The following is a 21,319-nucleotide window of genomic DNA, read 5'->3' on the forward strand; positions in this document are numbered from 1 at the left end:
CAGAGTGGCTGGGGAAACCCATCCAGATGGGTGGGGTATAAATAATAAATTATTATTATTATTATTATTATTATTATTATTATTATTATTATTTATTGAGCTTGGTGGCTCCACCATGACCCCACCAATTTCAGAATGACTGTTTGATGAACAGAGAAGGGACAGTATCTCCTTCTCCTCCTCCTCCTCCGATCTGCACCTCTTCCTAACATCTTTGGGTGTCCCTTTGGGGATGTTGCTGTCCCAAAGTGCAACTGCTCTAGATTCTGAAGCGTGTCTTCCCTCCAATGGAACCTGCAGAACTTAAAGCGCATTTGGAAGACACCTGTATGCCCTGGTGGTTAGCAGACTAGAACATGGGTAGGCAAACTAATCGCCTTCTAAATCCGACCTGCAGATGGTCCGGGAATCTGTGTTTTTACATGAGTAGAATGTGTGCTTTTATTTAAAATGCATCTCTGGGTTATTTGTGGGGCATAGGAATTCGTTCATATATATTTTTCAAATTATACTCCGCCCCCCCACAAGGTCTGAGGTACAGTGGACCGGCCCCCTGCTGAAAAAGTTTGCTGACCTCTGGACTAGAAGCAGGATGTGTTTCCTTTTTTTAAGATGATGTGGCCTTACATGTTCTTTCATTTTCAGGCTTTGGACTCATTTTTTCAGGCCATCCTTAATAGTTTTGTCTCTCTTCTTCCCACAGATGTGAAGAAGAGAGGTCTTCACCACCACATTCACTCTGTTTGTTTGGGAAATCTCCATTTTTGCTTTTCACGCTTCAGACTCTCTCTCAGTGATGCCAAAGCAGCCTAACCGGCAGTTAGAAGGGGCCCTTGGCCAACCTCTGTCTGCTCTCATTGGGGGTAATTGTTGTTAGCAAATGATCCTCCTTTGGGGTTTTACTAGACCTCTGGGACCATTTCTAGCCAAAGTATGCAAGAGCTATTGGAGGCAGGGGAGACATGAGCACAGCGAGATTTTGGTCTAATTTGGCAGTATGCCAATCCCCTGTTCGCTTGCAAAACTTGAACTTTAGCAGAACAGTATCTACCTTGAACACAGAGGTATGAGAATTGCAAATTCTGGGCAAAATTCTCCGTTTGAAGTTTGGAAGCCAGCTCAAGCCCCAAGAAAGGAGCCAAGAAAGTTGTAGAGCACACTAATACCTCCCTCAAGCAGTGAGACATCACACTGAAATTTGGAACTCATAATCCTGTTTTGCATTCAGACATCTTCTTGACACCTGCATCCCATTTCAAAGAAAAAAGACTGTTTCTCATGACACTGTAAGCCAAACTATGGCTCACTGAAACAGGTCAGGCTTCCAGAGAGGAGCTGCAGCTGCTCTGCTCCTCCTTGGTCCCTCCTACTCCCTGGCCACACTGAGCTAAGCCACACTTTGGCTTAGCATGTCATCTGAATCCAGGCTTATGGCTGAGCTCTTCCCTTCCTAAGAAGGTCTGGGGAGGAGCAAAGTGGCTGTGATCTCCTCTTTGAGAGCCGCAGTGCTGGCCTTGCACAGTCCTGGTAAACAGCAAGCCCCAGGCTGAAGAATGGTTTCACAGGAGGCTGAATTGCACAAGGGAGACAATCCCAGCAAACTGGCATTCATGTGGCATGCAATGAAAGCTGTCCGAGGTACAGCCTCGGAGGTTGGTGGGGGAAGGAGAGGGGTTTGCCCAGAAGTGCCTACAGAACATCCCACTGGGCTGCGAGCCAGGGGAAGGCTCCTTTTCTCCCTTCCTGGCCCGCTGCCACTCTCCATTCCAAGGAGCCTGAATGCATCTTTGGCACGATTCACCAAGCTGATGTCGTTAACAGCGATGCTTTTTGCCAATCGCTGGATCAGAGTCGCTATCACTGGCAGCCAGGCGGCCCTTTTTGGGAATTTATTTTACCTTAACTGTCATTAAAAAAAATTATAAAAAGGTCTTCCAAATGCGAGTTTGAGTTTAAAAGCTGCTCCAAGATTAAGGATTATTCCCTGCCAGAGAACACTCTGTGCCTACCTTATAGCCTTGAGTGATTTACAGGACTGCCCATGCCCGGTGTGTGGGGGGGGGGAGGGGAGAGAGAGAGAGAGAGAGATGAGATGAGATCAGGGAGAGGGGAGTCTGGATTTGTAAAGTTAGAGCCCTGGGACTAGAGTTGGGGGCAACAGCAGCAACAGAAACATTGATTATAAGAAGTGTTTCACATTACTATACTCCTATCCTTACAACCACCCTGCAAGGCAGGCAGGCACTGTTAGCCTCACAATGCAGGCAGACTTGGGACTGACCATTCTAAGACACCCCAGCAAGTTCCTGGAAGAGGCAAAATCTGAACATGGACCTCCCAATTCATGCATCAGTCTTTCCATCACTAAGCTAATCCAATGGAATGCTGTAACATCCTTTGCTTTGCACCAATATAAGAGCTTCTGTGACTTGCTTTGCCCCAAGGCACACCTAGCTCAACATTCAGCCTTCATTACTACTAATTCACATGCAGCCATCCTAATAAGGGAACACCTGGATTTAGGGCCTCCTTTTCCCTGTGACCCCAATTTGCAATTAGTTTACACCTCACCTTTCCTGCTATGAACTCAGTAGATGTAGACTCTTCTCCCCACCACCCCCATTTTATCTTCATAACAGTCCTGTGAGGTATGTTTAGGCTGAGAGACAGTGACTGGCCCATGTCTGAGTGAGGATTTGAACCCTGGTCTCCCAGGTCCTAGTCTGACACTCTAACTTCTATACCACACAGACAATTGCAAGGATGGCTTAAACAACACACAGCTACAAGAGCTGGCAGGGTGCAAACTGTGGGGGCAGGTGATCAAGTCTTATTTTGGGGCTTCCGATTGGGGCATTTGGTTGACCACTATGCGAACAGGAGGGTGGACAAGATGGACCACTGGACTGATCCAGCAGGCTATGTTTGTGTTCTTAGGAGTAGAACACAAGGGAGTAGAACAGGAGGGGGTTAAACATTTTCTGTTCCCTGCTGTTGGCCTGATCTGGAACAGAAACATACACACAGAGACAAACACAGAATTGCTATTTGCCCCGGAAAGAAACCTCCCAGCACACCAGTGGGAGCCTTATTTGTAGGTGCAGCAGGGCTGACCTGGATCAAGGCTGCAGCAGGAGGCAAATGGCCCTGGGATACCCAATAGAGAAGTGGACTCGCATATTAGCAGTAGAACCATGCCAAAAGGTTTTTAGGATCCGCTTACACTGGGTCGACCTTCCTTCCTCCTCTCCACTCCACATGAGCAGTTTTGCACCTGTGACAATCGCAGGCAACTCTGGCTCCCCACCTTTGCAGCTTTGAGAAGCAAATCACAACTCTGATTTCAGCTCAGAACAAAGTGGAAGTTTGAGAGATGCTAACATAGCATACTTTCCTTAGCTAGTCTGGGAGCTGGCATTGTAAAACAGGTAAAAACAAAAAGCAGAACCCAAGACCTTGGTTAAGAATGTAAGAGGAGCCCAGCAGTTGGATCAGGCCAATCAGGCCACCTAGGCCACTAACCTGTGCTCACAGTGGCCAACCAGGTACCCAAAGGCAGGACCCAAGCACAAGAGCCTTCTGCCCTCCTGTGGCTTCCAGCAACTGGTATTCAGAAGCATTACTGCCTCCAACCATGGAAGCAGAGCAGGGCTATCATGGCTAGTAGCCATTGGTATCCTTTTCCTCCATGAACAGCCTTCACCAACCTGGTGCCCTCCAGATGTTTATCTGGAGAGCAGCAGCTTGGTGGAAGCCACTATAAATCAATGACTACATGCAATGGCAAAATCCATGCCCTATTAGGATTGCATTTCCTGTTCTCTTCCTTCCTCTCTGCCACAGATCCCCTCTTCATATGTTTCTTATCTGCTGTATATTGTGTGAGGGGCAGTGGTGGCAGGGGGAGTCCTATGTGATCTGCAGTTGCTGCAGTCTGCCTCCAGACTGGGGGGGGGGGGGAATACTGCTCCACTAGCTGTCACGTCTGGCAGTCATGAAGAGGCCCAATACGAGAGCATTTCTCTAATTTGTTTTTAAAGGCAATTGAGGCAACGGCCACTCCCTGCATCCCATAGCAATTAATTTCACTGGCTATTTATATGGAGTTCCTTCTCTTCATTTTTTTTAAAGCTTGCTGCTGTGCTATTTGCACATATGGGCCCCCGTTTTGCTACATTGAGGGGATATAGAAGGGCCTTCACTGAACTGGTGCTCTCCAGGTGCATTCTTCTGGCTGGGGCTGCGGAGAGTTGTATTTCAATAGCATTAAAAGAGGATTGGACAAATATGGAGTTAGGTGGGCCAGTGGCCTGATTCAGTATAAGGCAGCTTCCTGTGTTTCTTGGGGCTGCAGTATCACTATGATGCCACTGTGAACAGGGGTGGCTTCCCAGGGATGGCTTCTTCCTGGGATCTGGAGTTTGTTCCGGATGCTGAGAGTTACTGTACAGTGGTACCTCGGTTTGCGAACGCAATCCGTTCTGCAGAGGCGTTCGCTCGCTGAGGCATTCGCTCACCGAAGGCACGCTTCTGTGCATGCGCAAAGTGCCAATAGAGCACTTCTGCACACACACACACACACACACACACTGCGCAGATTGCGCCTGCGCATCCGATGCCGCGGAACCCGGATGAAACACTTCTGGGTCCGCAGCATTCGTAAACGGAGGTGTTCATATACGGAGGTAGGCATAAACTGAGGTTCCACTGTATTAGGAGACCCCTGTTCACCTCTCAGAGTTACAGTTCTCAGAGTGGTTTAATAATAAATCCCTTTGCACAAGGAACTTTGGGGGTTGTAGCTCTGTGAGGGGGAAAAGCGGGGTCTACTGACAGCTCTCAGAACCCTTAACAAACTCCCGGGGGGGGGGGAGGCATGATGGTTTAAAGTGGTATCATAGGGTTTTAAATGTGAGGTGTGGATGTGACCAGGTCTTAGGTGGCAAGAGAGCCCCCTAGACTGCAGTTCCAGCCTGAAGAGAGTCAACTAACCATCCTGCTTGAATATAATCAGCTGACTCTGAAAGCCAATCAGGACGTACCAGGCCCTTGCGACCAACTCAGCTCATCCTTCTTAAGCACCCTGTTACCCACTCAGCAGCACCTGCTGTTTCCTGACTGTTGCATTCAATTGTGAGCCCTCCCTGCCTGCCTTTCAACTTCTGCCCCTCCAACCATCTATTTCTCCTTGGAAGTCAACCCCCGCCTTGCCTCTAGGGATGTAAGGAGACCTTGTTCTCTCTTTTGTTCTGCATTCATCACACAAAGCACTGTGTCCTTTCTGCTGCACTTTGCCTTCTGCCAAAAATGACATTGTTTGTTTCATTATGATGGCAGTGATGTCTACCAACTTGGATGGCTTTAAAAGAGGACTGAGCAGATTCAAGTTGAAGAAGGCTATCAGTGCCTACTAGCCACAATGGCTACACTCTGTGTCTAGAGCTGGAGGCAGAAATGCTTCTAAATTTCAGTTGCTGGGATCCATAGGAGAGGAATGTGCTTATGTGTTCAGGTCTCGCTTTCAGGCTTCCCACATGAGAATAGGAGGTTGGACTAGAGGGGCCATTGGCCTGATCCAATGAGCAGGCTGTTCTCATGCTCTTATTGCCCACTGTAGCAAATTTATGTAATTCATCACATCAGTTAAAGTAAATTACATTGCCATTACATCACCACACCCCATTCATTTCAATGCAAAGGAAACACTGTGCAAATTGGGGTGGGGTTGGGGGGGGTTTAGAGGACATCATCAATTACATAACATGTGCAGACTGAAAGCAACAACAGCAAATACCAATCCTTGAGGGCCGAGGACTGTTGCCTTCACACTCTTCTTGTGGGCCATAGCTGGAATATCCCTGGCCTAAACTGGACCATTGGTCTGATCTACTAAGGCAGTCCTTGGGCTCTTAAGACAATGAGTACTGTATTTTTATGTCTCTCTCTCTCTCTGCTACTTGTCTAATCACTAATCTCTCCTTGCCTTGCCTTTCCTTATCTTCTCAATCTTGACTTTTATTAGTCAAATCCCGCAAACCTCAAGAGAACAGACTGCTTTGCTCTGCAAGATCTACTTCTGAGATAGGAGCTGACAGGAGACCCAGATATTTGCTACAATCAAGAGATGCTGACTCTACTGGGCAGTGGACAGCACTTCCAAGAAAGGCTTCTCTAAGGATAGAAGGAGCTGCATCCTGCCAAGCCAGGCCAATGGCCTGCTCGTCTCATCCAGCAATGCTGACCCACATTGGCAATAGCCCTCAAACCCAGTCTTTCTGGCTGCTTCAGATCCCCGGCGCCTCATGGGGTGCAGCTTAATTGGATGGAGTGATGAGTGTAATGCAAACCTCCAGAAAAGGAACAAAGTCCCCTGTGGATGAAAAAGATTGGTCTCCAGGCAACCACACTGGAAAACCATGCCAAAGCTGTGTTTCCATTTCGGGGTAAAAAAAAGAGTTAAACCTATAACATTCTTTGCAGTAGGCTCTGCGTGTAATATATTGGCAGGTATTAAACCGTCTTCAATCACAAAATGGCCTGGTTAGCACATAACACAAAGACAGAGTTTGTCTAGGTAAACTGTGGCTTGCTTGAACATGAGCTAGAACAGGCATCCCCAAACTTCGGCCCTCCAGATGTTTTGGACTACAATTCCCATCTTCCCCGACCACTGGTCCTGTTAGCTAGGGATCATGGGAGTTGTAGGCCAAAACATCTGGAGGGCCACAGTTTGGGGGTGACTGAGCTAGAATCTAGATAGACCAACAGCCCCAATTAGTGTAAGGCAGCTCCCCATGTTCCTAGCAGGACTCTCTCGCAATCTCCCCGAAAGTGAAAAAGGACAACAGAGGTCTATGAGAAAGCAGGATACCTGCCCTAGTTGTAGCATTGGCCCATGGTCCTTCACTATGATAAACAGACTTGTCCTAACATTGGATAATACTCAACTAAGTTTTACTCAGGGCAGATATATTGAAATTAATGGACCTAACTCAGAAGGTGGCGAACTCTCCTTCTTTGGAGGTTTGAAAACAGAGGTTGGATGGACATCGGTCAGGGTTTCTTTAGCTGTGATTCCTGCATTGAATGGGGTTGGACTAGATGACCCTTGGGGTCCCTTACAACTCTGTGATTCTATGATTCTATGAACTCATAGCATGAAATTAGCATTCACTAATTTCAATGGACCTACTCTAACTTAACATGGCTTCTATCTCTGTTGACAACCAAAATTAAGAAAAGGACAGGTTCCTGCACAGCAGTCACAAAGTTCTCTTGTGTCACTCAACCTTCTAATAGTCCAAAGTCTTCCAGCCTGAGGTTCCCCAACCCAGGTGGAAGTGACCCATAGGTTCTCCGGGTCTCTCTATCTGGCCAACAGAACTCTCCCCAAGCCATGGTTCCCTTTCTGAGGTTATATCCCTCCCCAGGCCTACCCCTGCAAGTGCAGTTGCAGCTGGAAAATCTCTTTGCTTGCTTGAATGGGTGGAAAGATGGGATGGGGTGAAAACCTCTGACTTTTTGTGTGTGACTGTAATGCAGCTGACTACAAAAGGGGGAGCTGCCTACCCATTGCCCCACCCACTACTTCCTCTTGCCCTGCCTACCCCGGCACGTGACCCCCTGTCTGAAAAAGGTCCCCCAAGTGTATATTCAACCACAAGAGAGTTGCTTTACAAACATCTCTGCACAAGGGGCTTCTTTTACAAAAGGGGTTAAGAACAGATAGATCAGTCTATTTCTGATCTCTGTTCATTTTGCAGGTGCACATTTACAAGTCTATCATGCTCCCGCATTAATTTGTGATTTTTAAAAAAGCATTTTATCTCAATGAATGCATTTCTAAATGTATTTTATTTGAAACTATTTTTTTATTAATCATGACATGTTTTTTGAGCAGAGAACTCCACTGCAAAATTCACAAGTGCAAAATCCAAAGTATAAGTACGTTCCAATCTATGTATTAATCTGGGAGTTGCAAATTGGGCCAGTTTGCTTCAAAATTCACAGCTCCCTTGATGAAGCAAGAAAACGGGAGTCTTCCAAGGGGCAAGAGGAGAGGGAGGTGGGAGCTGTTTTAGGTGCAGCTTCTCTAACTATGCCATGCGATGTAATTCTGTCATGCAAAACACATGAAGGGACTTGGGAGGAGATGCATGGAAAAGAGCATTGCAGGATTGCACTGGATTTCAGAGCAATTTCTCCCTGTCCTCCTGGGCAGAAATTAGCTGGCTAGAGTGTCCTTATCAAATGTGACACGTTCCTCGTGCTCTCTCTTGCGCCGTGACAGCTGTCGCATCGGGAGGAATTACAGACTCTGGATGAAACAGAAGCTAAGCACTCTCACTGAATTACAACTGGATTTCCTGGGTTGATCTGTGAGGGAGGGGCAGCCACAAACGATTGGCCACGCTGGCTGGGGGCTGATGGGAGTTGATCTGGAGGGCACCAGGTTGGGGGCGGCTGCAGCAGGAGTTTAGAGACTGTTTCTTATCCTGTCCAGAGATCTCCTGTTCTCAGAATTCACAAAATAAACCCCTGGTCCCTTCCATTGGTCTATCTCTTGCTCTGCATGCAGATATTTCTGGGTTCAATCCCTGATGTGGTCTGAAGCGGAGAACTACAAAAGGCTTCCCTCTCCTTGAGACCCTGGAAAACCACTGCCAGCCAGAACAGACGGTAGCATAAGCAACTTCAGACATTAATCCGATATGAGGTTAAGAATTCTGCTGAAAGCCTGCAGCCAAAGAGTTGGCCATTGGTTGTATGTGAATGGCCCCTTTTATCCTCACCTCTCCACCTCCTGGCTGAGTGAACCTTGTTCCACTGGGTAAGTCTTCAAAGCTTCCTTCTTAGAACGCTCAGTTTCTTAGGCAGACTTCTTTCTATTTTTCCACTCTAGCATGCCCTGCCCCTTCTCCATCATCAGAGCAGCTCAGTCCAATGGCAGCCTGCTTTGTGCTCTTTTGTGATACTCCGGCATCTCAGCCAATCACTGGCAGCGATTTCTTGGCCACCACCAAACCATTTTGCGTATTCCAGCGAAAGTGATTCTTACTCTGAATGTCCAAATTCAGCTCCTTAAAATACAAATTGATGCTGTTGAATTATGGTGCTGGAGGAGACTCTTGAGAGTCCCATGGACTGCAAGAAGATCAAACCTATCCATTCTGAAGGAAATCAGCCCTGAGTGCTCACTGGAAGGACAGATCCTGAAGCTGAGGCTCCAATACTTTGGCCACCTCATGAGAAGAGAAAACTCCCCGGAAAAGACCCTGATGTTGGGAAAGATTGAGGGCACAAGGAGAAGGGGACGACAGAGGACGAGATGGTGGGACAGTGTTCTCGAAGCTACCAACATGAGTTTGACCAAACTGTGGGAGGCAGTGGAAGACAGGAGTGCCTGGCGTGCTGTGGTCCATGGGGTCACGAAGAGTCGGACACGACTAAACGACTAAACAACAAAATACAACCCTACCACCACCATTGGAACTTGTCACTTCACTGGGAATGCAGAAGCAACAGCTCACTTACTTAAACACTCCACATTTAGCATGATGGCTTTGTTTCATTCCATGCACACATTCCCAGGCACCCCAGTTCCCCACTCTGCCACAGAAGCTGCTCCATGCTCTACCCTTGGTTCCATTTCTCTCTTGCAGAAGGAAAGACCCTGTGATTGCAGACCTGCCTGGGGCCCAATCAGCACTGTCTCCGCTGCCATCTGGGGGTAGAGGTTCCATTCACAGCTGTATACTAGAGTTGCCCATTCCTCAGCTTCACAATTTCTCCCTTCTTGTGCCTGAATGAGATGCCAAATGGGGCCATCTCAAGAGCATGTTGCAGAGAGCAAAGCGTTAAGCAGTAGACTAGAAAGGCAAAAGGGGTCACTCAGTGAGACATATTTCTACAGCAGCAGAAGGGGCTGCCATCAGTGGCCCTTCCCTGTGAGTGAGGATGCTGCCAATCTCATGGCCAGCTGAGACCAGGACTAAATAAAACCCATCAGCCCACTCCAAGCTGGCTCTCTTGCTGTGGAGCATAAGCAACTTCAGACATTCATCAGATATGAGGTCAACTTGAGGCCCACTGCCTCCAATCTGCAAAGCTCTCCACAGAGCTGTACAGCAAGAGGGGTGCAAGGATTTCCTAGCTCTGCCTGTCCCCAAGCTGATGCGTTGGACTCCAGCTCTCATCAGCCCTAAGTAGTCATGCTGTGCTGTGGTTGATAGGTGCTGCAGTCCAAAACATCTGGAGGGCACCAGCTTGGGAAAGGCTGTCCCAGATGGATGGATGGATGGATGGATGGACGGACGGACGGACAGTCGGACACACACACACACACAAAATCTCTCCTGGATTGATTGACACAATCCAGATTCTAATGCATCTAAAGGAAGGAGAGCAAGGCAGGCAACTGTACAGAGCAGAGAAATCCTAACAGTGGTTCATTTCTAGAAAGAGAGAGGTTGATGGGGATGGGTTTGAGCTTGCATGTAAAATGTGTGATGCCTCCTGGAGACCCATGCTTCCCAAACCAAATTTGGGAAGTCTAGCTGCCGTTACTAGGCCATAGGCACTCTGCACATGCTCTGATTATTTGACAGCCTCCAGCTCTGAAGTTCAAACAAGCTTTGGAGCAGAGTCCCAGCTCAAAGCAGTTCAAGAAACTGAGGCAAGGTGCATGATCCTGGAGAAGGTAAAGAACAGCCCCAGAATCACTAACTAATCTGATGTGGCAGGAAAAAAGAAAATCCTTCCCAGCTGTAAATACATAGCATCGAACAATGAGCAGAGGGAAATAAGTAAACCTACTCACTGCAGATGACCAGATGAGTGACTATTTTAGAAGTCTGGCTTAAGAATCTCAGTAATGAGGCAAGTAAATGAACCAGCTCCATAAGGTCTTGTAGCATGCCATGCCAAAAAAACGTTTGATTATAATACACACAGAGATTTCTCCACAATCCAGAAATCACGTTTAGGCTGTAATTCAAAACACATTTACTAATGAACAAGCCCCATGAACAGCAAGGGGCATGCTTCTCACTAAACATATATTGATTTATGTAACAATACGATCATAAAACATCTTGCAAACACACACACACACACAACCAACTACCCAAAATCATAGCACTTAAGCCTGGGTTCAAATTCTTAGCACACTTACTAGAATGTGAGAGCTGTCAGACTCCATAGAACTTGCTTCTAGGAAAGCCTGCCTACGATTTAATTGTAATATTTTCAGAAAAAAATTTAGCATTCTCTACACTGAACAACACTTGAGAATATCTGTAGCACATTTGAGCATGCAAAATGCTCCATGTCTATCTGGGTAATCCTTCCAATGATGCTGTAAGGCAGGTCAGGATTAATATCACCCTCATATGGTTGAGAAGGAGCTGGAGCTGAGAGCATAGATCACACACACACACACAACCCTGCAACCTTCCTGGCAAGTGTATCTTCACTGAAGTGTGGGGAGGGGACCAGGAGGACCTCTTGGCTGCCTTACAACAAATGAGACCCTTGGTCCTTTTGGCTCTGGAAACTTCAACCAGCAGCAACTTTCCAGAGCTTCAGGCAGGGTTCTATCCCAGCCATACCTGGAGATGCTGCTGGGGACTGAACCTAAGACCAGGCATCCCCAAACTCGGCCCTACAGATGTTTTGGGACTACAACTCCCATCATCCCTAACTAACAGGACCAGTCATCAGGGATGATGACTGGGGGGCTGAGTTTGGGGATGCCTGCCTAAGACCTTCTGCATGCAAAGCATTTGCTCTGCTCCTGGAACACAGGAAGCTGCCTTATACCGAGTCAGACAATTGGTCTACCTAGCTCAGTATCACTCACTGGCAGGGGATCCCCACCAGGGCTTAGGCAGGAGTCTCCCCCAGCCCTGCCTGGAGTTCATTGGGGACTGAACCTGGAAAATCCTGCCTGCAGAGCAGGTGCTCTACCTCTGAGTTCCAGCTCTTCCCAACCCCTAGCAGCTTGTGCTCTCAACCAAACAGAAAAACTGGCCCACTGTTCCATATGCACCCTTTAAATAAATAGGGTTTGAAGGGATCACTAGTCTCTAAAGCTGGGGCGAGGAACCTGCAGCCCTACAGATGCCACTGGACTACAGCTCCCATCATCCTTGAAGATGCTCACTGGGGCTGATGGAAGCTGGGAGTCCGACATCGTTTAATGGACATGTTCAACACCCCTGTTCTATGGTCTGCGGGAGCTGAAGCCGCTCTTTGTGTCACAGAAGCTTTCCCAGAAATCGCAACAAAATATGTCCCTCTGAATGCAATGAGGCGAGTGCATAGAGGAACGGAGCAGAATGTTAACCAACAGTGCAAATGAGGGAAGGGAAGGGGGGGGGGGGGACAAGACAGATGCATAGAAGTGACTCATCTCACTACACCTCCCCACCAGCATCTAAATGCACATTTTCACTCCCTGTCATGTTACACACACATCCTCTTATTCATCGCTCCAAAAAGAATAATGTCAGACTACTATAGCAAAAGCTGCTGCAGGTATTTGAATGCATCCGCCACAAAATACTTTATGTATATTTAGACCAGCCTTCAACCTGGTGCTCCCCTCCAGATGTTTTGGCTGAGGCTGATGAGAATTGTAGTCCAAAACATCTAGCAATGACCAGGCTGGCAAAAGTTTATTTAGATCTATGAAGATATTTAGTTCACACATGAGAAGGGTTAGGGGCAAGTAACCCACACTTTTAATTAAAATATAGATGGTGTGTTCTCTCTCTAACCACAAATGCTGAAAGACGGTATACAAAGAGATAATAAAATAAAGCTCATATTCTGACTTTGGCGAATCTCCAGGGGAAATTCTGTGCTCCGGAGCTATTCAGAAGGCCTCACTGCCACACTCTTAAGACACTGCCTGAGCACACGGATGCCACAATTTACAAAGGTGCATAGGTCAGTGAGACATGGGTTGTAAGAATATATAATATGTAGGCATGTTGCATTTTACATCTTGAGAGTTTTGCACCAAGCGATAGCTGGCATGTTTACAAGCCAACCTCAAATCAGTGGTAACTCAATGCAGCACAAGTAAGCATGAATCTATCAGGAAATAAACTTCAACCCTGCTCCTAGCACCCATAGCACAATTTCATTTTAAGATACAACCAAGAGTCAAAACCCAGTGCCTATGGCATCAAGTGGAAATGGGGTTGTATACATGAGCTATCCAGCTGTCACCACCACTGATAGAACATGCCTGTATCCCAAAACACAAGCCTTTTTAATGGTGTTGGTTCACACATGCAGATGTCCGTCATGAGAAAGCAAGGGATTACATACATGTGAGAACCAACCATCATTACCAGGAAAAAAAGAGTGTGTGTTTTAGACAGAAGGGCACTCTGGCCACCGAGTGTCATTTCTTCCTTCTCCTTGAGTGGGCGCCATAAAACACTTCTAAACAGAATCACCCACCTTGTAAAAGAAAAAGGGGGGAAAGGCAGTGTTACTTTTTTAAAAAACAGGAGTTGGAAGTGAAGCTTCCCTAATGAATCCCGTTTCCTTCTTCACCTCGCCTTCTGCCATCCAACTTCTCTCTTCAAAGTAGAAGCCTTTCCGTATTCTAGATCTGTTCCTTTTGGGGAAGGGAGGCGGGTGGAGAGTCCTGCATCCTGTTGCCACCCCCCAAAGAAGAAACACTGCGGCTTGCAAGCCAAAGCAATTAAACTGCCGGAGCCGCCTAATCCAATTGCAATTTAGCCAGCTAACGAGACACTCCGTTGCCTTCCGCCGAGAGAAAGAGAATTTTTTCTCCTTCTTTCTTCTTCCTGGCATTAGGTAATGCAACACCAAAAGACCACCGGTTTTCTCTTCCTCTCCCCCCGCCCCCCGCCGATGCACAGCAACCTCTCCAAAATTTGCAGGCGATGATTCAGATCGCACCCATTTCAGATGCAAACGATGTCGGGAAGTTGCATGCACGAAAGAAAGGAATCCGCTGGGAAAATCTCCTTCCCTCCCACCCCCCGGCTCTTTTGCATCAATAAATCCACATACGCATTAAAAAACAAAACAAAAAACACCTAAAAGCCTCGAATTAGACGTAGCCGACTTACGCTTATTCGTTTTCATAGCTTTAAAAGCTAGCAGCAAAAAGCAGCGCGGGGGGGGGGGGACAGCTGAATTTGGCGGGGAGGAGGGGAGGGAAGAGAACCTTTCGCGTGAATGCAGCAGAAGGAGGAAGAAGAACCGGACACTTGTATCTTTCGCCTCCCCGGCCAAAGAGGAGAGCGAGAAACACACAAAAAGATATTTATTCTCTCGCCTCTGCCACCCCCACGCCGCCGCAAACTGCCACTATACTATAAATATCAATCTAAAAAACTTCCAAACCGACTCATCCGTGAGGGGGGGGGGGGGGAGTGTCTTTCTCATTTGCAATTATCATCACCATCACCATCATCATTTTTTTTTTTAAAAAAAAGCTACCTTTATATCATTTGTTTATTAAAATGTGCAAGCTCTAAAAAGCAGGACCAAACTTGCTACCTTAGGCGGGGGGGATAAAATTTTGCGTGGGGGAGGGCAGGTTGCGATTAGTTGTTGTGGCATTTTGTGAGCGGCGTTCACAAGCGGGGCAATTAGGAATAACAGTAAAATAAAGATACTAAAAATTAATTGGCATTCCATGCCATCTATTTGAAAGGAGGAGGAATCGGGATGGAATCCGGTGGCGGGAGAGAGATAAGAGAGGAGCAGGAAGGTGCTGGATGGAAAGCGGGAGTGAAAAAGAGAACTCATCCTGCAATCAATCGCAACCAACTTTACTCCGGAGCACGGTGGCGGCGGCGGCTTCTCCGCGGGCACTTGATGGGCAAGGCAGGTGGGAGCGATGGCGCGGCGGGGAGCGCCGTTTGCTGGCATTCCTACGAGCGGCTAACGCGGGGAGACCAAGCGCTCGCCTTTGCCAACCTCTCTCCGTTCCTTCCATCCTCGGACAAAGCCCTGTGCTCCTTACCTGATCTTTGTTCAGCAGGACTTTAAGATCTTCCACGATGAAGCAGCCAGAGAGCTGAAGTTTGCCATCCCTTGCCTTGGGGGTGATTCATTTATATTGTTATTTTTAATAAAAGAAAGAAAGAAAGAAAACGATGGGGCGCAAATGCAAGGAAGATTCATTTAAAAAGGCTCCTTTTAACTTGCACTGCGGATGAACCCCGTAGTTGATACAAAAATGAAAAAGTCTCCACCTTCTTCCAAAAAAAGAAGAAGAAAATTAAAGGAGGGGGGAATCTCCCCCCTCCCTACTCCCTCGGTGCGTCACTTGAACTATTGCACAAGCGTTTCCCAGATCTGGTGGCGGCGGCGGCGGCGGCAGCGGTTGGGCTGCTGCTGCTGCTGCAGACGACGAACCCTTGCGGAGCAAACGCAGCCAGCGGCTCGCATCCTTCCTCCCTCTGGCAGGCAGGCGGGCAGGCACGCGCGCCTGGGCCCGGGGCTGCCGGGAGCCGCCGCCGCCGCCGCCGATCCTCTTGCCTCGCCTCTCCTTGCAACAGCAGCAGCAGCAGCAGGGTTGGGCTCGCGCTGCTCCGGCTCCTGCAGGGCTCTCGCTGGAGTGTGTGTGATACCAATGGCAGCGGCGGCGGCGGCAGCAGGCATGGCGAAGAGTTTGCGCGGAAAGGAAGGAGGGAGGGGGGAACCCAAAGAGGAGGAGGTGGTGGTGGAGGAGGGGGGAAGAGAGGGAGAGAAAAGAGGGAAAGGACAGATCGAGGCTTGGAAATGCGGGCGACCCGCTTTCCGACAGTGCGGGTGGGGAAGTGGCTCATTCAGACGTCCCCGTAAAGCTGCAGTCCTAATGCGGGCTCGCCCGGGAGTAATGACCGGTTCACACGCGACGTAGAGGTAAAGCCGAGTTTAGCGCTGGATCGTTGTCTCATATGTCATCGAACTGTACAGTTGGAAGGGATCCTAAGGATCATCTGGTCCAACCAGCTAAAGCATCCCTGACAGATGCCCCCCCCCGAACCTCTGCTTAGAAACCTCCAAGGAAGAAGAGGTCACCACCTTGCAAGGGAGTTCATCCCAATGTCAGAAAGTTCTTCCTAATGTTTCCTTTCCGAATTTCCTTTCTTGTAACTTGAAGCCATTGGTTTAGATCCCACTCTCCAGAGCAGGAGAAAACAAGCTTGTTCCCTCTTCTAGGTGACAGTCCTTGAGATATTTCCTCCTTGCCTCCTCTCTTCCAGACTAAACATACTCATCTCCTCAACCATTCCTCATAAGGCTTGGTTTCTAGACCCTTGATCATCTTGGTCACCCTCCTCTGCATACATTCCAGCCTGTCAATAGCCTTCTTAAATTGTGCCCAGAACTGGATACAGAATTCCAGATGTGTCCTGAACAAGGCAGAATAGAGTGGTGTTATTACTTCCCCTGATCAGGAAACTATATTTCTGTTGATGTAGCCTAGAATACCATTAGCTTTTTCTTCTTCTGCTACTTCACACTGTTGACTCATTGTTGCTTTATTTATTTATTTATATTTATTTATTACATTTATATACTGCTTTTTCTTCCTCAAGGGTGGTGTATATGGCTCTACTCTCCACATTTTATCTGCACAGAAAACCTGTATGGCAGGTTAGGTTGGGAAACAATGACTGAGTGAGGATATGAACCCTGTTCTCCCAGGTCATAGCCCAACACTCTAACCATTAACCTCATGCTTTCCCTGAAGAAAACCCAAAGTGGTTGGCAGTGTGGGATTTAGAAGGATGAGGGTGGAAACCAATCAGTACCCCAGTGTTGGAATGACACCCAATATTCAATCTATTGGTAAGTAAATGTTTTTCCCAAAATTCATGCAGAATATGGAATACCTTGGAAGTACACAAAGACACAATGGGTTAAAAAGTGAGGCAGGAAGAAAAGCAAGTCCTCTGCCACACTGTCAGTGTGCCATATGGACTCCCTTAGGTCCTGCTTGTGAGCTGCCCACATACATCTAGTTAGCCGCTGTGAGGACCGAATGCAGGACGAGATAAGCCTTTGGCCCCATCCAGTGGATTTTATGTTCCTAGACAGGCCCCTGCTTCCTGAGATAAATTAAAATAAAAACAATTCAGAACATCTAAAAACATTTCTAAATCGTCAGATACCCTCCTCAGAGTTAATTATTACAAGATTGCCAAAAGCAGCCTCTTTCAACCATAAAATAATAAGGAAATGGGCAGGTGCATCCGTCCAGGGGATTCCACAGAGGAGCCACCACCAAGCAGTCCCCGTTGTGGTGGGGCATAACCAAGCAGGCAGCATCTAGCAGCAGCAGCACCAACATGGCCTCCCCTGTTGATTGCATGGCCCAAGCCAATTGATAATGGACTACTATTCAGGTCCCAGTCCATGTCAGGCTCTGTATGCTATCCCCAACACCTTGAATTGGACCCCGTAGCTCACTGGCAGCCAGCGCAGTAGAGATATTTATTCAGGTATTAAGGAAAGAGATATAATGCTATTGCTGGTAAGGGGCCCCAGGGCATGATCCAAGCCAGGGCTCAAGGGAAACAGGTGCTATTTTGCCATGGTGAGTTGGGTAGCCTGGAGAAGAGAAGACTGAGAAGTGATGTGACAGCCACCTTCAACTATCTCAAGGACTTTCACATGAAAGATGGAGCAAGCTTGGTTTTTTTTTGCTGCAGCAGAAGGTAAGACTCAAATTAATGGATTCAAATTGCCATAAAGGAGTTTCTGATTAAAGATTAGGAAGAACTTTCTGATAGGAAGAGCTGTTTGACAGTGGATTGGGCTACCTTAAAGGTGGTGGACTCCTTCATTGGAGGTTTTTTCAAACAGAGGTTGGGTGGCCACCTGTCAGGGATTATTTAACTCTGATTCCTGTATTGCAGTGGATTAGTCTAGATCAGGCATAGGCAACCTTTGGCCCCCCAGATGTTCTGGCCTACAACTCCCATGATCCCTAGCTAGCAAGACCAGTGGTCAGGGATGATGGGAATTGTAGTCCAAAACATCTGGAGGGCCGAAGGTTGCCTATGCCTGGTCTAGAAGACCCTCGAGATCCCTTCCAACTCTACAATTCTATGAAAAAGACTCTTTCACTGCAGAGTAGTGGCACTTTATAACCTTCAACATATTTTTTTTTTAAAAAAATACACACATACCTGAGCTTACTTTCATTTGAATTGACTCCTCTCCAGTGATATCCACTTCTGTTTTCTTCCATATTGCCACCCACCAAAGAAATGTTTATGTTAAATTATGTTGCAGTTTAAGTGATTTTTCCCTCTGCATTATCTCTTTTGTCAGTACTTAACTGAAAACCTCAATAAACAATTTATGAAAAAAGCAAAATGCATCAGACACTGGGGACGGGGGCTCACTTCTAAGAAAATTAATTGAACATTGGCTTTGTGCTGAGGAAAATGAAGGGGAAATGCACTATAATGTGTGGGATCCCAATAGCTTGATGTGATGCCATCTCACCTCCTCAAAGACACATCAGAATGAATGCCCAATGAATGACAGATGCTGTGGAACCTCATCACACACGTTGTGCAGACCAACCAGCCTGACCGCTTAAGAAACAGGTTGTCCTCTGCGAAGAAGATAAAACCCAGCTAAGGCACAAAAGCTAGGAGGACAATCACTTTCCCGCAGGCTAACCTCAGGCACTTTCAGAACACCTGCAGTTGGATCAGGCCAGTTGCTCATCAAGTCCAACATCCAGGGGCCAGCCAGATAGTTGCCTTTGGGACACCCACAACCAGGAGTTCCAGAGCAGCTTTAATTGAGCGATCTGAATTTACCTGCCTATGACTGAATCCTTCCTGAAAATAGCAACAGCCTGGAAGAAGCACCCATGTGTTGTTGTTGTTTAAAAATAATAATGGAAAATCAAAATTAGAAATGAAACAAAGGAGCACAATCAAAGTTACAAAACAGGAGCATTGCAGCAGTTGTATTTTGTCGAGTAAATAAAGAGGTGAAAATATAGAAAAATAAGAGCAGCAAAAGACATTATGAAAGCCAAATTTCACGATTTTCTGAGGGAAGAGAGTTTTTTGTATCAAATCTTGACGCATCAGAAATGAAATCCCACCCAACAGAGTAGAAATGTGCTGGGTCTTCGTAACCCTTAGAAATGCATCATTGGTGAGTTATTTTCTCTGATGCAACCAGAGCCCACATCTTCTGGAAGTACCCAGATGTGACAGGGCTATTGTTGGGTTGAAAGGCAGGAAGAGACGTGGGCACACAACTTATTGGGAGGAAGGGGAAGGCTATGAATGATGAGGAGGAGGGTTGGTGGGATGAACGATGGAGTCTCTTCCCTGGCTCCTGCGTGACATGTTGCCACTTTCCTGCCCAGCCCGTCAAGTTGTGGATGGCATGTCCAGCTGGTTGTCCTGCCCATGTAGAGCAGGTGGGGGAGCATTGCCTTCTGGACAACCTTCTGGGGGGCCACATGCCAGTGGTGGACAGGGCCATTGTTAAAAGAAGGCTGTGTGAATTTTACCTTTGTGCAGTAGGCTGGTTTCTACACACACCCTTGCACCCCTCTCTGTCATCCATCTAAGAAGGCAAGAGGCCTTATTGGAGTTCAGGGACACAATCCAGCCAAGCAGAAGCACTCAAGGGGTGTGAAAGAGAGCTGGCAAGGCATGTGACAGGAGGAGAACCTTGAAAGCCAGACTGAGAGGTCTGGGGGGGGGCACATTTGGATCCAAGGTCTATGGTTCCCCAGAGCCTCATCCATACATCAGTGTTCTGAGAAAAAGAGACACTAACTTCTGAATTATACAGAACTCTGTTTCAGACAATGATAAACACACATGTTTGTTCATTTAGGGTGCAGTTCCACATCCCCATGGTGGGTGACCCATAAGAAAAATATGGTCCCCAGTTATTGGAGACAGCTCTGGTGTCGGAAAGGGAGATCTGACATCAGAATCCCACTTCTTGATGCTACAGAGGCCCTGCCCTAGCCGATGTCTGAGCTCTAACGTCAGCAGGATTCAAAGGAGGCGTTTTACAGTAATTGGACAGCTAAATGAATCAAACTCTTATAACACATAAACATTAACAACACTAAAGGCAGCAAACTAGAGAGTGGCCAACAAGACCAAGTTTCAGAACACTGCAAATATTAAAACCCACATCTTAAAAGGCCTTCGGCGATCTGGTGGCCTCTGTGTGCTTCAGACTATAACTCCCATAAGCACAGCTGGGATCCCAGCATCATACAGCTGAGCTGGTTGAGATTAATGGGTCCAGAACATCTGGGGGGCATCATGTTGGCAAAGACTAAAAGAACAAAAACCTTTTTACCTGGTTCCTCAATGATGGCAAACTTGACACCATATAAACTTCCTTGGGAAAGAATCTGCTTGACATGACATCACAGCTGAGAACACCCCCTTTCTGGTGTTCAGATACTCTTGGCACCTGGAGGAAGTCCATAGCGACTGGACAAGTTGTCATGGGATACATGCTATAAGGAATCTCTCGTTCTCATTCACTGAGGAGGAAGGTGTATAGCTCAGTCGTAGAGCATCTCCTTTACATGCAAAAGATCCCAGACTCGATCCTGGGAGCATCTCCAGGTTCAGCTGGGAGAGAAGCCTGTCTGAAATCCTGCCAGTAGAAAAGTGCTGAGCTAGCTGGACCAATGGTCTGACTCAGTATAAGGTAGCTTCCTGTGTTCATGCTGATATCTGTTCCTCATGGATTAGGAAAGTTGTAGCCCAACAATGTCTGGAAGGCCACAACTGCCTTATCTGTGTCCACTGGCCATGCTGGCTATGGAGATGACATACCCTCCAAAAGTTCTTATCAGATCATGTTGGACTTCATAAGTATGTTTTTAGATTTGTTCAAAATGGCTGCTGCCTTTCACTAGCAGTGCCAATTTTTAACTGGTTGAGCTACTGTGATGTCATAGAATGTTGTCAAACATTCAGACTTCTGAGAGGGAAGGCCAAGGACTGGATGTTGACAACCAGGGCAAAAAGTCGCTCTGGATAGAGGAAAAACCTAAGGACAGGAATGGCATGTATGCAGTTGCTGGGAACGTTTCCAACATGTAATTGAGACAGGGAAATATGGAGGTAGTAGAGGAAGGCCTGTGTTGCATGTATTCCTTTGATATAACCAACTAAATTTGGGGGCAACAGCTGTCTATTAGTGCAGGGAACTGTGCATTATTCCCCACCACTTTGATAGCTAAATGGATCATCCAGATTCAGAGGCAGTACACCTCTGAATAACAGGTGTTGAGGACACCTTGCTTGTGAGCTTTGCAAAA

The 21,319-nt window shown here is 47.2% G+C and overlaps 1 protein-coding gene across 1 annotated transcript in view; it reads right to left on the reverse strand.

Annotated features, from left to right (window-relative positions):
* The window catches only part of ADGRB2 (adhesion G protein-coupled receptor B2), a 169,188-nt gene extending 154,088 nt beyond the window's left edge, over positions 1 to 15,100 (reverse strand). Inside the window, exon 1 of the mRNA XM_035118985.2 lies at positions 15,017 to 15,100. The gene's annotated coding sequence lies outside the window, so the exon portion shown is untranslated. The remainder of the gene's footprint in view (positions 1 to 15,016) is intronic.
* Positions 15,101 to 21,319: the final 6,219 nt, after the last annotated feature.

This window comes from Zootoca vivipara, chromosome 6, assembly GCF_963506605.1.
Source record: "Zootoca vivipara chromosome 6, rZooViv1.1, whole genome shotgun sequence".
NCBI classification, from domain to species: Eukaryota; Metazoa; Chordata; class Lepidosauria; order Squamata; family Lacertidae; genus Zootoca; species Zootoca vivipara.